At 30.2% G+C, this 17,597-nt stretch overlaps 1 protein-coding gene across 4 annotated transcripts in view; it reads right to left on the bottom strand.

Annotated features, from left to right (window-relative positions):
- Positions 1–17,597, bottom strand: part of LOC132726003 (formin-J-like) — a 70,977-nt gene that overhangs the window by 35,336 nt on the left and 18,044 nt on the right. Inside the window, exon 1 of one of the 4 annotated variants that reach the window (XM_060711239.1) lies at positions 6,657–6,900. The exons of the other annotated variants lie outside the window; for them this stretch is intronic. The gene's annotated coding sequence lies outside the window, so the exon portion shown is untranslated. Of the gene's footprint in view, positions 1–6,656; positions 6,901–17,597 lie in introns of those variants that run through there. 4 annotated transcript variants of the gene reach the window in all.

Here is a 17,597-nt window from a genome sequence, read left to right as displayed (position 1 = left end):
TGTAGCAAAAGTACAAGTTATGTCAATGTTCTTTTTCTTCAGAAGAAAAATAATTACACGATTTATATGGTTCACTTTTGACCCATGTTAAAAAAGTAGATAAAATATTTATGCTACAAGCATTTGATTATACATCATTTGTTATTAGAAGACTTCATCATATAAGAGTATACCATTAAAGATGCATATCCAATAACATTTATATAATCTGTAGAAAAGTGCAAATTTTAGTTCTGAGTTTATTAAATCAAAATCTAACTGCCTCATAGAAACAGCTTTATTTCATTTATACACCATAATATCATATATTGTACATTTCCAATTTACTTAATAGAGAGAAGGAACACAGAAATATCATACACTCTTGTTGAAAGAAAATATCTTATTAAATAATGACAAAGGCGAAGCAATCTAAGTCGGTGCTATACTGTTACAATGTTTGTACCTTACTATGCACGCCACATTAATATTGTTGCAAGTTATCATACAAAGCAGATGTAAAAGTTATTGTTCTATGTTATTAAACATATTTTATTCCAGCTTCAATAACAAGTGTAGGGATGCACAGAAATCATAATGACGGGGCTGTAACTTGTTATGCAACCAAGAACGTTAATCATTGTCCATGTACAAAATATGAAGATAATAATTACGATATTGAACCTAACGGCAGCTGAGGTATATACCATCTGGTGTAGTATGCTATATATTACAGGTCATATGCGAATGGAAAATGTATCAGATATATTTTAAAAGATGCATGACGTTTTAATAGCATGAAAAATCCGAATAAATTATAAAACAAAGTAAGAACAAGAGAGTATTTCAGTGTATTATATTGTAAAAAAGTAATTCATAGGAGAGTTAATAAATCATGAACTGCATTGAGTATAATTTGCATTTAAACAAAAGTTCCTAAGCATATCATTTTACTTCATTGTATGACAAAATTAGTGACAAATTATTTTTATACAAATGTTTGGTATTTATTTATGTCAAAATACATCATAATGCTCTTTGGAGAAGACATGTTATGATCAGAGATGTACGAATTGAAGATTCTTATTCCAATTATCGCACTTGAACTAATTAACATGTATTTAAAACCTTTTAATAAGGTTGCTAAGTTTAATCTAAGGACGAGCATGTCCGTTCTCTTTACATATAGAGGATATTTGTTTCTTTGTGTGTAAGATGAAATTTTATTTCATCGAGTGGGCTTTAAAAACAGTATTCTCACGAGTGGCGTAGCCACGAGTGAGAATACTGTTTTTAAAGTTCACGAGATGAAATAAAATTACATCTTACACAACAAACAAACAAATTTTCTTTTTATTTTATGCTTAACAACATGTAAAAACGAAATTTCCATAATTTTAACGTTAATATTAAAATCTGTTTTCCCCCATTGAGAGCCCCATTTAGTCGGAATTTCTCATTAAAAACAAGAAGTCTGAGCTGAAAAATAAGTCCGCCAATCAACGTTAAATGACGGTGATATTTATTCATTTTATTAAAAAAATATGAATGATCGCTTGTTTTAATAATAAAAACAAACAATTCTTGTAGGAGAAAAAGTCCAACCATCCATCCATATTTCTGTTACTTACTGCGAATTTATATTAGACCTGGCTTTATCAAATGTAAGCGGCAGCCATTTTTTAAAGTTGTGTATTTCATGGCATTGGGAGGAAAATAATTGTGTAAGATTCAGAGGGATATAATTTGGATTTGTTAGTCATACACCTTTTTAAAAGAAAGAAAACTTATTTGAGGATTGTAACAGACAAAAAATAAGTGTTGACAGATGTGAAAACATTCAAAAAAGGAGCTAGGAATATGGAAAACTTGGAAGCTTGCTCAAGAACGCTGGGTTGTTTTACTTATTTTTCGAGTGATGGCTGTCATTGCTTTTCTATTTTTCATAAAGCATACGGCAGTTATTGCTCGTAGGATACTTTAATATGCCCAAATGTCATCAAGAGCAGTTTTGCATGGGGAAGGAATGTATTTTTCAGACTGTAAAAATAAAACAAAAAATTTAGAGACGAAATTTGGTAATTGGAATTTGAATGAATAGAAGTAAGTTTTCTTTTTTTTATTACTTTTGGCATTTAAGTTATTTATCAATTTCAGCTTTGTATTTTCTTTACACAGCCTGACATTGTCAGAATTGTCAGCAAAAATAAAATTGAGGTATCACATGGGGAAAATCTTAAAAAAGTAGTTTCGTCATTGAAAAGTGTGAAATTATATTTTGATAATTTTCACTGTCAAATATAATTTTCACGGATAAATCAGTAATCCAAATAAACAGACATAATCTTACAAGTCTCCCAAGAGCAGACGATGGCGTTGACGTAAATTTGAAAACGTCTGCACAAGAATGTCTTGCAAACAAAAAACCAAAGCAACATCAAAGATACGAGTATAGAGAAGTTATGCAAAGTATTTAATACATAGACATTTGATAAAAAACAAATAAACTTCTCTTGAACTAAGTTTGACAAACAAGGAGGGCAGATAATGTTGTGGTTTTGTAAGTGTACACTTGTATGGTGACATGCACGCATGATATTACAGCTAATTTAGTAACATACACATTACGAAATTTACCTGTTTGTAACAGGTACGTATGTGGAGTAAATATTAGCCCAACGTTTGCATAATTAAAGATAGTTAAGATGTTTGTTTAACTCTCAGGATAATTTTGAGGCTGGTTAAAATATCCATCTAAGTTTGTTTTCGGATATTGATGCATTTAAAACATAAACGATGACATTTTCGAAGGAGAAAATTTGAATGAATATGTTTTAAGGGATTTTGATATTGGTAGTTTAGCCAGGTATTGACTATATTGTAAATTGTAACGGTTCAAGTCGCTCTACTGTTGATATATACAATATAGCAATTGTTAAGAAAACATGTCTTGATTCTGAATGACTAGATGAAGCAATTAACTATTAGGAAATAAAGAAAAGAATAAAGTTCAAATTTACCAGGCACATAGGCTAATTTGGCCGGGTAAAACATCCATGATATCTACTGATGAAATGCAATGTATCAATGTTAACTGTAATAAACTGAAAATGTATTTATCATCAAATAAATAATTAATAGAGCTAAATGCCTACCTTTTGAAACACTTTATCTTTCAAAGAGTTTTGTAGTTACCTCATCGATTTTTATATACATGTTACTGATCATAAACGCGATCCAAAAAGAAGGTAAACATTTTATTATCCTTGCTGGTTGTTTATTGTGTGAAGAAGGTTGATTCTTCTTCCATCATTCACATCATCCAAGATTTGTAGAATGTTAATTTTCAAAAAAGATACCCACTTACAATTATCACTTCTCAGTTAAATTTTAACTATTTGCTTATTTACTTAGATTTCAATTCCACATAGAAACATAAAAATAAAATATTACTTTTCATAACATTTAGTATAATTATGAAGTACATAAGCGTATAGCATGCATGTACTATGATACTACGTGCTATATTGACGTAACCTTGTTATTTAAGCATGACAGGAAGGTATCTGAGTATGATAAAAGATGTTACAGATAACTACTGTAAAGTTAATGACATTTCATTCGCTATTCAAACACGAGTCTATTTTTTTCACCTAAATCACTCATGGGTATGACAAAATGTGAGTTTGTAAGATCAATTTTACTTCACTTTTTTCTTTAACGACTTCACCTCACCATCTAAATCATGCTTTTTTGTATTTTGGTACGTTTTCATGCTGATGAATGACTTTAAATTCGTGCAGGTATTTTCAATCAAGATATGCGGATGACTCACGGTATTCCAATTCTCGTTCATCCATTGACAACTGTTTTTATGATGCATGTCAAAGCCAACTGTAAACTGAATAAGTCAAAGACGTTCAAATAAAAGATGTAAATGCATCTGTAATATGATTACTGTAACTTGGTATTGAGATTTTTTTTTCTTCCGTCATTGTTTACACTGTACCATCGTACACTTGTCTGTACCTTCAACGATATCCATATTTACATCCTCTGACATAAGAATTGGACAATTGATGTCTAGACGATAATAGCGATCATTATTCCCATGACTATTTAAATGTATCTATATATTGATTAAGACCTCTCAACTACCACGATATGGCAACGAGACGAGTTTATTGCAGTAAAACACCCATCTTTCGATATAGATTTGACAAGCATTAGAATCACCCGTGAATATATACATACAAATCTGCTGGACAAAAACATCGTTAATTATCTATACATGATATACCTATTTTAGGCATCGTAAATAAATCAAAATAAATCAATTTAGTTTAAATGGATACATGCCGAACGATATCAAGAACACGTTTTCAGTTTGATAACTATTCATCGACAACATTTAATTTTATCCGAACCATGAACGTTACAGCTGTTTGTATGCACATTTACATATATTTTCATGAATTGAAAAGTGATTGAATAATTTTATCACTCGTAACTTTTAACCTACAGAATACTACTGCTGAAACATCACGTTCTGTAATCAGATTAAGTTATTTCATTATACAAAAACAAGATCTTAAAATATCTACGTCATCAGTAAACCTGTATATTGTCCATGGTAAATGCATTAGTCTAAATGAATCTGTTAACATTAGTTTTAATATATTTAAACATAAAGGCTTTGACGAGTATACCCACTCAGTTATTGTGAATAAAGCATTTTTCAATGACCTTTACTTGCATTCACCTTATTCACAGCGGAAAGGTGAGACACTTAAATCTTTAAATAAACTGGATTTCCAGCGATATTTTACTAATTAAACAACACTTCAGTTTAATAATCATAGGTCGCACACATTTAATTAAAACTGATTCTAAGATCTTTTTTAATATATGACGCTTTTCAAATATCTATCAAATTTCTCATACTTTTCGCCTACGGTCATGTAAATGATATTTGAAAAGAATATAAGAAACTAACTTACAAGTAAGCATAACGGTGGGCGATGATATAGAAGTTTGACTGGTGCATTTTATATTGTGAAAGTTATATTTTTTCTTAACTTATAAACTTTGACTTAAAGTCTAGTTGTTTTACGACATGTAGCTTAACTAACTTCTGCTAAAAGACTGACAAAGATTTGTTGACTTTCAAATGACGACGTAGTTGCAAATGCTATGACATTCAGCCTTATTCAATGTGTTCTGCTTTAATATTTCTCAATTGAAGGAGTAATAAATGAAATTGTGCTGCTATTAACAAGTATTGTTATATAATTCTACAAACTTAAAGATCTATATAAAATAATATTTAAAAGAGAAATCAAAACTAAACATACAGTTGAAAACCACAGGCTCGGTTTAATTGTGTCTGTAATATTATAAGAGAAAATAGAGATTAAAAAATTTCTTACGCCAATGTTGAAGAAATAAAACGAAAGAATCCCTAAAGAACGTCCAAAACGACAAAATTAAAATAATGCAGCTTTGGTTTCATTCAGTCTGTTTATGGCCGGTATTGGAAAGTGCAACTTACCACCGACGCCCTCTAGCACCGACTCAAGTATAATTCAAAATGTCTACATGAAATGTCAAAACTTTGAATTTACAAAAATCCGCAGATATGATCGTAATACGGTTAATAAAAAAACATTCAATGCGACACGTAAGTGCCTTTCCACGAAAAGCGGCGTATGGTTTCCATACAAAATGGAAATTTAGTAGTGGATCAGAGGTTATGAAGTCTGCATATCACAGAAAAGCTGCCTAAGGACGAAATTAAAAAGCCGCCAACATACGTATCATAACGTTTGTTAAACGCTTTTCAGGTGACAAATCAAGAACCATCCAACTAGAAAAAAATTTATAGGAAGAAGCAAAAGTACCACAAACACAACAATTATGTGGTACTAAAGGATCTTCAAGTTTTACTTTGCTGATAGCGATCACAATAGTCATTGCAAATAATTTGGTACAAGACAAGATGCCGGGTATCACACGGTATTGTCAGCTACCAAGCAGCTTCACATTCTACCTTTTTTATTTAATTAATCAATAAGAAAATTTAATAAAATCAAACAAAATAAACAGACGACGTTTGACAGACGATATTTGTCTTAGCATGCAATAAGAACAGATATCGTAAACTTACTTTGAAGGTTTAATTCAATCCCATCATTCAACTAGCTTTTTTCTTTCTTTACTTTGCTGTTACTATACATAGTGTTCACCAAAACTGACTTCTATAAGCACCGCCTATGCATACAAATACATTTACATATTGTTTCCACACACTTCATGATCAATTGCACTACGGTAATCTTTGTTTGCACAATGCATTAATGTATAAATAGTTCCTTACTATATCCAGTTCCTATTAGAAATGACAAGTTAATATAGATTCGAATGGCAGTAATATTCCCACCTAATGTTTTAACACGTAAAAGGTATGGATATACAAAAGATATCTCTACGACAGCCATCTCTATTAAGAAAATAAATGAGTATATTACAGTGAACAAAAACCAAAGCAACAGAGCTGTATCTCACAATTTACGTAGAAATTGCTACAACCGAAGTAGACATGACAAGCAATGACGAGTATAAAGATATTGACAAAAATAATGTGTAAAACAAATGGTACAACAGTAAGTTTGACCTACCTTCAATCAATTTTATTTATTCCTCCTTATGTCACAGATGTTGCCTTCCCAATACAACTTTCTAAGGATAATACATGCACTCGAAGTACTCATGAACATTTTATTCTTTCTTTCATTCATTAAGTACAACCTAGCACGTTCCTATTCCATATTGATTCATGACAACACATACATACATAAACAATCATTCGTAACACAATGTAATAGTATTCATTAAACATATTTTACAGTGCACTATCCGTCAAAATATTCTGTTTAATTTTCGTTTTAAGTTAAAGCCCTGTTGATATTACTTCTTCGTTTTATTTTTTGCTTTAAACCGCAAAAAAATATATCTGTCTGACTTTGTCAAGATTTTATGCATATTTATTTTGAATCTCCATTGGTTGAGATCCACAGAGTGTTTTTTGAGATATGATCTACAGAACGAACAGAACATTAATGAAATCCACAGACATAATTGCTTGTCTGACATAAAGAATATCGTTAATTGATTAATTAATCATTAAGATTTATTTTTTCTATCAGTTATAAGTAAGACGAAGTATAATTGTTACAAAATTTCAAAATGAATAAATTAGATGTTTCTATACCTTTACCAAATAAATGTATAATATCATTTGCGCAAGGATACTTTGCGGTTTTAACCATTAAATTGATATAAATAATGTCTGTGTTTTTTTGCAAATGAATGTTTCAAAAGTTACCTTTGAATGTATATGTAACATTATGCCGACAGCTGCGGTTTACTTTTTCCTAAACACACAAAATAAAGTTTCCAAGTTTAAAGAATAATAGCTAGATAACCGTTTAAAAACAATATATACATGTATTAATGATTCCCGACAAGATTCCCATAGACAGACCAACTAGCCGTAAAAGGTATGCATAATACTGTCACAGAATTTGTAACAGAAAAAGGCAAGTATCGATCACGTGGTTTGTCTTGCGCAGCCTGAACATTTTATTCGACAATACAATGTTATGTCAATAGAATAAATATGTAGAAATAAGTGCCCTGAAGAATGTAACAAAATTCCTTGTCACAGAAGTTTTACGAATAAAATTAGAACTTTTTGATCCATCAGAGACTTATTTTCGATGTTGATGTTATTATCGTTGTACAGATGTTTTACAAAAGTTCCAGTAACATTTATATGGGTCATGTGATGAAACATTTGTTTCGCAAATAGAACAGTAGAATTGAAATCAATACAAGTTACAGATACGGTGACAGTTTAAATTAAAAAAAATAAACATATCACTAGCTTTAAGCAATCTGTAGGATCCAATAGAATAATACCTACTGCCTGAAAAAGATATTTTAAAAAAGTAGACTGGACAATATTCATAGATATATGTATCAATATTTAAGTTATGCAGATATATGGAAGATGACAGTTTAGTATGTTAGTAAATGAAGGGCGTATGCATTATAGTATCAGCAGAACAAAAACTCTGTAATAGATTTGCATAGTATAAGAAACATTTTATTTGTTTAAGTCATTTCAATGGAAAATATTTTATGAGTAAGTCTGACAAACCTTATTTGCACTATTGGTTAATATTTTCCATCTTATTCTTGGTTAAAATGTAAAAGCTTATGGAATTTAACGTTGTGTTCCATTTTTTCAGAAATGGAAGATTGGAATAGATAAAGGCTAAAAAGTAAAATATAAAACTTCTCTTTATTAATACATGAAATACACAATAACTTGAAAGGAAGTTAGCTTCAAGAAAATCAGAAAAATATAAGGCACTATCTTAACTGTGAATTATCTGCCCTTGATAAATGCAGCAAAATGTATAAAGTATACTATACAACGTGCTTTGTATGTTATAATTTACAAATAGTCATATTACAATGTTAAAATAATTTTTTGTAGAGAGTTGTAACATGTATCAATGTTATCTATAAAATTTCTAAAACCGATATCAAACTTCTTTTTTTCTATATAATAATATATTAGCGCTTTTGATGGGTGACTGTTTCTTTTTGGAATCTTTAAAGATCATATTATTTATTACCTCAATTACAAAATTGTAAAACTGAATGACTTTACATTTTTATTAAAGGCTTTATTTTTATTTGAATGACAATATTTTTAATCTCATAGCTATGATAAATTTTGTACAAAAGCCATATCATCAGCAATGTGAAAGTCGAAACAGGAATGCGAGTAAAAAAGAAAGTTATAACAACTGTATGTTAACGTATAAAACGTGGTAGTGTGCAAGGTTTGCTGACAGTTTATGACAAACAGCACTTTTAAAAAGAAACAGTCTATACTCTCGTACAATTTAAAGAAAGTACATTTGGCTTTTAATTTTATATTCTTCGTGGGTTTGAAATGATAATTTTCAACGTAAAAATGCCCAAACTATACTATTCCTCACGAACAATTATAACAATTTTACTTCAAATTTGAAGATAACATTTATACTTAAACAGGCACATGTTCTGATCACATACATAAACTTACAACTTTACAATGTATACTAAAATAAAATATTCAGATTTATGATATAACACGAACCATTAGGTCTTTAAGTATTTTTTTATTTACGTCAATAGGAAAATATCAAATAAATGCACATTTAGTGTCCCCTTCATTAAAAATCAATTTGTCAAAGTTTTTATAACAACTGACTCATGAAAAATATGGGTCCTACTAAACACTGCTAAGGACTGCTAAGGACCGCTAAGGACTGCTAAGGACTGCTAAGGAGCCACAAAGGACTACTAAAGAGGCACAAAGGACCTTAAAATACCTCCTAGGCCATTCTTATATTACATGGCATTATTTTTAGTGAAAAAAAAACTATAATTTTAAGAAAAAATATGATTTTGGTGAAAATTTTATGAGTTGTCGGACCGCTAAGGACTGCTCAGATACACAAAAGACTGCTAGGGAGGCACAAAGGACCTTAAAATACCTCCTAGGGCATTCTTATAATACAAGGTAGTATGTTTAGTGACAAAAAATGTATTATTTTAAGAAAAAATATCATTTTAGTGATAAAATTTATGTTTTTGAAGAGTTGTCGGACCGCTAAGGACTGCTCAGGTGCACTAACAACTGCTAGGGAGGCACAAAGGACCTTCAAATCCCTCCTAGAACATTCTTATAATATATGGTAGTAAGTTAATAGACAAAAATGTATTATTGTAAGAAAAAAAATATAATTTTGGTTATAGAATTTATGCTTTCGATGAGTTGCAGGACCGCTAAGGACTGCTCAGGTGCGAAAAGGACTGCTAGGCAGGCACAAAGACCTATAAATATTTCCTAGGGAGGCACAAAGGACCTTAAAATAACTGTTGGGGCATTCTTATAATTCATGGTAGTATGTTTAGTGACAAAAAATGTATAATTTTAAGGAAAAATATCATTTTAGTGATAAAATTCATGTTTTTGAAGAGTTGTCGGACCGCTAAGGACTGCTCAGGTGCACTAACAACTGCTAGGCAGGCACAAAGGACCTTCAAATCCCTCCTAGAACATTCTCATAATATATAGTAGTAAGTTAATAGACAAGAATGTATTATTGTAAGAAAAAAATATAATTTTGGTGATAGAATTTATGCTTTCGATGAGTTGCCGGACCGCTAAGGACTGCTCAGGTGCGAAAAGGACTGCTAGGGACCTTAAAATATTTCCTAAGGAGGCACAAAGGACCTTAAAATACCTGTAAGGGCATTCTTATAATACATGGTAGTATGTTTAGTGAGAAAAAATGTATAATTTTAAGAAAAAATATAATTTTGGTGATAGAATTTATGCTTTCAATGAGTTGCCGGACCGCTAAGGACTGCTCAGGTGCACTAACAACTGCTAGGGGAGGCACAAAGGACCTTCAAATCCCTCCTAGAACATTCTTATAATATATGGTAGTAAGTTAATAGACAAAAATGTATTATTGTAAGAAAAAAAATTTAATTTTAGTGATAGAATTTATGCTTTCGATGAGTTGCAGGACCGCTAAGGACTGCTCAGGTGCGAAAAGGACTGCTAGGCAGACACAAAGACCTATAAATATTTCCTAGGGAGACACAAAGGACCTTAAAATAACTGTTGGGGCATTTTTATAATTCATGGTAGTATGTTTAGTGACAAAAAATGTATAATTTTAAGGAAAAATATCATTATAGTGATACAATTCATGTTTTTGAAGAGTTGTCGGACCGCTAAGGACTGCTCAGGTGCACTAACAACTGCTAGGGAGGCACAAAGGACCTTCAAATCCCTCCTAGAACATTCTTATAATATATGGTAGTAAGTTAATAGACAAAAATGTATTATTGTAAGAAAAAATATAATTTTGGTGATAGAATTTATGCTTTCGATGAGTTGCCGGACCGCTAAGGACTGCTCAGGTGCGAAAAGGACTGCTAGGCAGGCACAAAGACCTATAAATATTTCCTAGGGAGGCACAAGGGACCTTAAAATAACTGTTGGGGCATTCTTATAATTCATGGTAGTATGTTTAGTGACAAAAAATGTATAATTTTAAGAAAAAATATCATTTTAGTGATAAAATTCATGTTTTTGAAGAGTTGTCGGACCGCTAAGGACTGCTCAAAACACAAGAACAACAAAATCATTTGTCAGTAAATTCAGCTATAGAAAGTGTTTCAACTTCAATTATTACAAAAAATTTGACAAACACTTGTATGTATAATTACAATGTATCATATAAATCTATATTTATACAGTTACTTGTTTGTTAATGTTTATGTTGTTCTTGCCGAAACAAAACACAAGAACAACAAAATCATTTGTCAGTAATTGTATGCAATTATAAGTGGTTTGATTTAAAGAAGTCGCAAAATGTTTAAGCGGCACGCCACGCCTCCAGATTCATGCTTATTTTCATGAATATTTTGAAAATGTTGTTAAAAGTAAAATATTATGAAGTAAAGAAAGTAATTGACACATTGCAATTGGCACTTACAATCTGCGTAAATTACCAAAATGAAGTAAAAATATGCAGTAACGCAGTACTTAAGATATATAGTATGACGAAAATAGCCTGATACCTATATTAATATTAACAGAGTTATTTCCCTTTGTTTTACAAACCCTATTTTTTTGTTAAAACAAACAATCATATAAGGCTTATAAGCCCATGATGACATTATAATAGCATAATACAAGACAAAGAACAGTGGAAATGTCGACAATACTTAACATAAATATGGATTACTTAACATAGCATGATGTAATAGTGGAGAAAGTCATAATGACAAACTCTTCAAGTATAAATACATTAATGTTGTGTTTAACTGACATATCATGTATAGTATCACATGATACACATGTAAACCAAAATATATACTGGATAAATGTTTAAAGTTTTAAACGTATGTGAAATTTCATATATTTAACAAATAATAGATTATATATTTAAATGTACTGGATATATCCATGATTCTTGCCATATTTTAAAACAAGTAATGTAGAATATAATTGATGCATATTTGATTCATATATAATGGTAATAACAAAAACATAATGCAACTTAACAATTATGTCTACTAATTATTTGTGTATTATCTTTCTTTTCTTTTAAATTATCTAATTGAGGCCATGTGCATACATTTTCAAATTTAATAATTCTATAAATTTTGGCATATTTGGACCTCTCCAATAATATGCTGGTACTATGAAATTCTATTTGTCTTGTAAGATGTAATTAGAAAAACATTTTCCATTACATTGAACATCATATACATATACAAATACAAATTTAAAAATCAATTGCAAGGTTTCTTTTTGTTCAAAGGATAAATTCAGGCTTTATCATAACATGTGTACACAAACACACATTCAAACATCAAGTTACAAGCACATAACAAGAAAGCTATATACAAGCACACTAACACATATTATGACAAATCAAATTCAGGTTTTCATATAACCTCCTAATTCATCATATGTTTAAGATAAGATAAAACTTTCATACAGTTCTATCATATTCATAAAAACTGATATTTTTTACATATCGGAGACAGTGAAGCTTGGCTAATTAAACTCCTGACGCTGTAAAGGAAAACAAAGCTAAGAAAAAATTCAAGGGGAAATAAATGTAAAAAATATTCATGCTTGAGTAATGAATGTTGTCTGACATCATAAGGGGGATAATAAATAATAAATATATGAAGTTAGATGTAGAAACTATTAGAAATGAAGACGTTATTGCAAAAAACATTTTCTAAGTGCAAGGGGGACAATTTAGGGGGAAAATGAGTGCTAAATATGAGTGATCAATAGTCAGTCAAATATCATGTGGGTAATGATAAGGAACATATATTTGAAGTGTGAAAAAAATACCTTAAGAAAAAAAGAAGTTATAGTAAAAAATTACACTTTTAAAGAAAGATATCTAAGTTCATGAGGAGATAATTCTTGAAATATTGATGCTTGAGTTGAAAACATTATCATCATAACAATAATAAGGAAAACATATTTGAAGTTTGAAGGTGATCCCTTAAAAAATTAAGAAGTAAATAATAAGTTCCAGGGGTGATTATTCTGTAAACATGGCTTCAAAAGTTATGACCCTTGTCACATAAGATGTAGTTGATGGTTATAAACATATACTTGAAGTTTGAAGTTGTACTTTAAAAATGAAAAAGTTATAGTAAAAGAACAGGTAAAATAGGGAACAATCCAAATACAAACAAATCCAGTCAATTTTCCCCACAAATCAAAACATGAAATTACAAGTCAAATCAAAACATCTATATACAAGTTCCAAACACATAAAAACATCTATATACAAACATATACCTTGACAAAATTAATGAAAGCTAATATATAGATGAATACACACAAATCAAATAATATTGCAAGTCTTAAAGACATATCAAAACATCTGTATTGATATACAGACACATGTCATGACAGAATAAAAGAAAAAAAGATTTTATACGAATGTACAAGCACATATAAAATAGTGGATATAAAAAAAAATCATATCATGGTGAATCACATACCATCTTTCTTATATGCCTAAATCATTGATCTAGGCTAGCATGCATATCTGTGCAGTCTGACAGATCAAATCTTTCAAAAGCTACAATTATTCATTGTTATACAAGCACACTTCATTGTATCAAATTTTAAACACATAGCAAAACATCTATATATAAACATATATTATTACAAAATAAATGCAAGTACACATATTTATGTTTAAGCACATATCAATTATGAAGCCGGTCTTAAACACACATCATAACTAATATATACAAAGACATACCCTGACAAAACAAATGCAAGCATATATATTTATGTTTAAGCACATATTAAATAGTACATAATGTTCAATTAATGTAAACAAATAGAACAAATTTCAGCAAAAATACATAGAATCAAGCTCCTTGATCAAGGAGTTCCTTTCTTTTTGTATTTCAAAATGAAAAGTTGCATAGACATTTGAATGAACTGTTCTGAATTAAATAAGAACATTGATAATGAAAGGAAGATTCTTTATTTCCAGATAATGTATTACCATTGTGTTAAAGAAAATTATCATACAGACAGTAACTTTCTATATATATTTACAAAACAATATATAGTGATATAATCAGATTTATGTTTTTAATAGATATTATACAGGCTGAAGTAAATTATAAGTTGTCATAAGCTTGAATTTCTATTTACTAAAATAGTAAATACCAACAAATAAAAATTTTCATTAAAAAATTTACAGATCTGCTTTTAAATTGTTGTAATTTATTACTACCAATTGATGAAATTTTATTTTTATTTATGTGAAATGTCAGTAACATTATTATATGAAGATGTTATTATGATTCAGTGTTATAAGTTCATTATTTCCCAGTATTGATAGTTCTCTATGTTAATGTTTCAGTATAAATGGACAGCTGATCATTCATTAAAATTTATAGAGTCAAAATATTTGTTTAGGACTTTGTTTACAAACAAATTTTAATTATTATCACTTTTTCATTACTGGGGTCATAACCATATATTAAAATCCTTTTTCTTATGATCTTCTTCCATTTCTTATAATAATTATATTGGTCAAGTGATATGACAATGTGCTGGAATATGGAGACAAATACTTTATTCAGGGTGGTGAAATATATTTGTTTTTTGGGTTGTTTTTTTTTTCATTGACTACATATTTGGCCAATAAAAAAATGATGTTCAATAGATCCTTAGACTTTATTGATCTACAGCCTACTTAATAGGCATTCTCTAACAGAAAGTCCCTCCCACTGTTTTGAAGTATATCACCCTATATTGGCACCCCACTGGTTTGTAATATATCACACATCCCAATATACAATACACAGCTCCCAATATACAGCTTGTTAACTTCCAATAATGTGCCAGCCCCATCTGTATGTATATAGTTAGGATCCTTATCCCACTGTTTTATGAGGGGCTGGGAATTAGATGATTTGTTTTTTATTGAAGTAAAAAGAATGATCTTAAAGAGTCTATGTTTTAACCATTGATTAATTTTAACCACAATGTCACTTCAACATTCTATATATCCTACTTTAATAGTTTTCTGTGAATATATAGCCTGATAAGATTTATCATTCTGTTATGATTATTCTATTTAATTTTAGTGTGAAATATTTCTATGTACAGTTGCAAAGCTAACTACTTCCATATCATACAACATAAGAACAAGATAAGTTTAGTGTTATTGTAAAAAGAATCATTTGCTCATTTCTGTTACATCTGTCCACTTCAGTTCCTTAAAAAAAAATATTTATATATATATATTTTTATCACATAAACCCCAGCGCGGGCGTGTTATAAAGCCATTTAATAAAAACGATATTACACTAGTGTAATAACACTTTGACCAGACGTCATTTGCGCTATATATAAACATAGCGTTACACTATGGGCGCGTCATTGTAGAATTACTCATTTTAACAGTTCACTGTTCTTATTTTGTACATGTGATAAATAGAATATTATATTTGTGTAGATTCAATTCTAAATTAATATTGAACTCGTTGAATAAAACAGTATTATGCTCGCCAGAGCTCGCATAATATGATTTTATTCAACTCTTTCAATAAATTTAGTATTAAACTACACTCATTCAATATCCTCTATATATGTATCCTACCACTTAACATAAGAGCATTTACTTAAAGACCTAGTCAATTTTCACATCCTATGCAGTCCTGTTACTCATCCAAAACATAATAATCAACACCAAAATACATAAAAATAGAAAGATCACTAAACAAAATTAAATAGAATTACTATACTCTAATAATTATTAATTTAAGGTCTTTTGTGCCTCCCTAGCAGTCCTTTGTGCCCCTTAGCGGTCCTCCAATTCATCGAAAACATAAATTCTATCACCAAAATTATTTTTTTTCTTAAAATATTACATTTTTTATCTATAAACCTACTACAATATATTATAATAATGCCCTAGGAAGTAACTTAAGGTCCTTTGTGCCTCCCTAGCAGTTCTTTGCGCACATGAGCAGTCCTTAGCGGTCTGGCAACTCATCGAAAACATAAATTCTATCACCACAATTATATTTTTTCTTAAAATTATACATTTTTTCTCACTAAATATACTACCATATATTATAAGAATGCCCTAGGAAGTAATTTAAGGTCCTTTGTGCCTCCCTAGCAGTTCTTTGCGCACCTGAGCTCTCCTTAGCGGTCCAGCAACTCATCGAAAACATAAAATCTATCACCACAATTATATTTTTTCTTAAAATTATACCTTTTTTCTCACTAAACATACTACCATAATATTATAAGAATGCCCTAGGAAGTAATTTAAGGTCCTTTGTGCCTCCCTAGCAGTTCTTTGCGCACATGAGCAGTCCTTAGCGGTTTGGCAACTCATCGAAAACATAAAATCTATCACCACAATTATATTTTTTCTTCAAATTATACATTTTTTCTCACTAAACATACTACCATATATTATAAGAATGCCCTAGGAAGTAATTTAAGGTCCTTTGTGCCTCCCCAGCAGTTCTTTGCGCACATGAGCAGTCCTTAGCGGTCCAGCAACTCATCGAAAACATAAAATCTATCACCACAATTATATTTTTTCTTAAAATTATACCTTTTTTCTCACTAAACATACTACCATATATTATAAGAATGCCCTAGGAAGTAATTTAAGGTCCTTTGTGCCTCCCTAGCAGTTCTTTGCGCACCTGAGCAGTCCTTAGCGGTCCAGCAACTCATCGAAAACATAAATTCTATCACCACAATTATATTTTTTCTTAACATTATACATTTTTTCTCACTAAACATACTACCATATATTATAAGAATGCCCTAGGAGATATTTAAATGTCCTTTGTGTCTCCCTAGCAGTCCTTTGTGCCCCTAGGAGGTATTTTAAGATTCTTTGTACCTCCCTAGCAGTCCTTAGCGGTCCTGCAATTCATCGAAAACATAAATTCTATCACCAAAATTATATTTTTCCTTAAAATAATACATTTTTTTATCTATTAACTTACTACAATATAATATAAAAATGCCCTAGGATGTAATTTAAGGTCCTTTGTGCCTCCCTAGCAGTCCTTTGCGCACCTGAGCTCTCGATCCTTAGCAGTCCAGCAACTCATCAAAAACATAAATTCTATCACGAAAATTAAATTTTTTCTTAAAATAATACATTTTTTGTCACTAAGCATACTACCATATATTAAAAGAATGTTCTAGAAGTGATTTTAAGGTCCTTTGGGCCTCGCTTATAGTCTTTTGTGTACCTGAGCAGTCCTTAGCGGTCTGGCAACTCATCGAAAACATAAATTCTATCACCAAAATTATATTTTTTCTTAAAATTATACATTTTTTCTCACTATACATACTACCATATATTATAAGAATGCCCTAGGAGATATTTAAAAGTCCTTTGTGCCTCCCTAGCAGTCCTTTGTGCCCCTAGGAGGTATTT

This window comes from Ruditapes philippinarum, unplaced genomic scaffold (genome assembly GCF_026571515.1).
Source record: "Ruditapes philippinarum isolate M1 unplaced genomic scaffold, ASM2657151v2 ctg79_1_1_1_1, whole genome shotgun sequence".
Taxonomy (NCBI): domain Eukaryota; kingdom Metazoa; phylum Mollusca; class Bivalvia; order Venerida; family Veneridae; genus Ruditapes; species Ruditapes philippinarum.
This window is presented reverse-complemented; position numbering and strand designations above follow the sequence as displayed.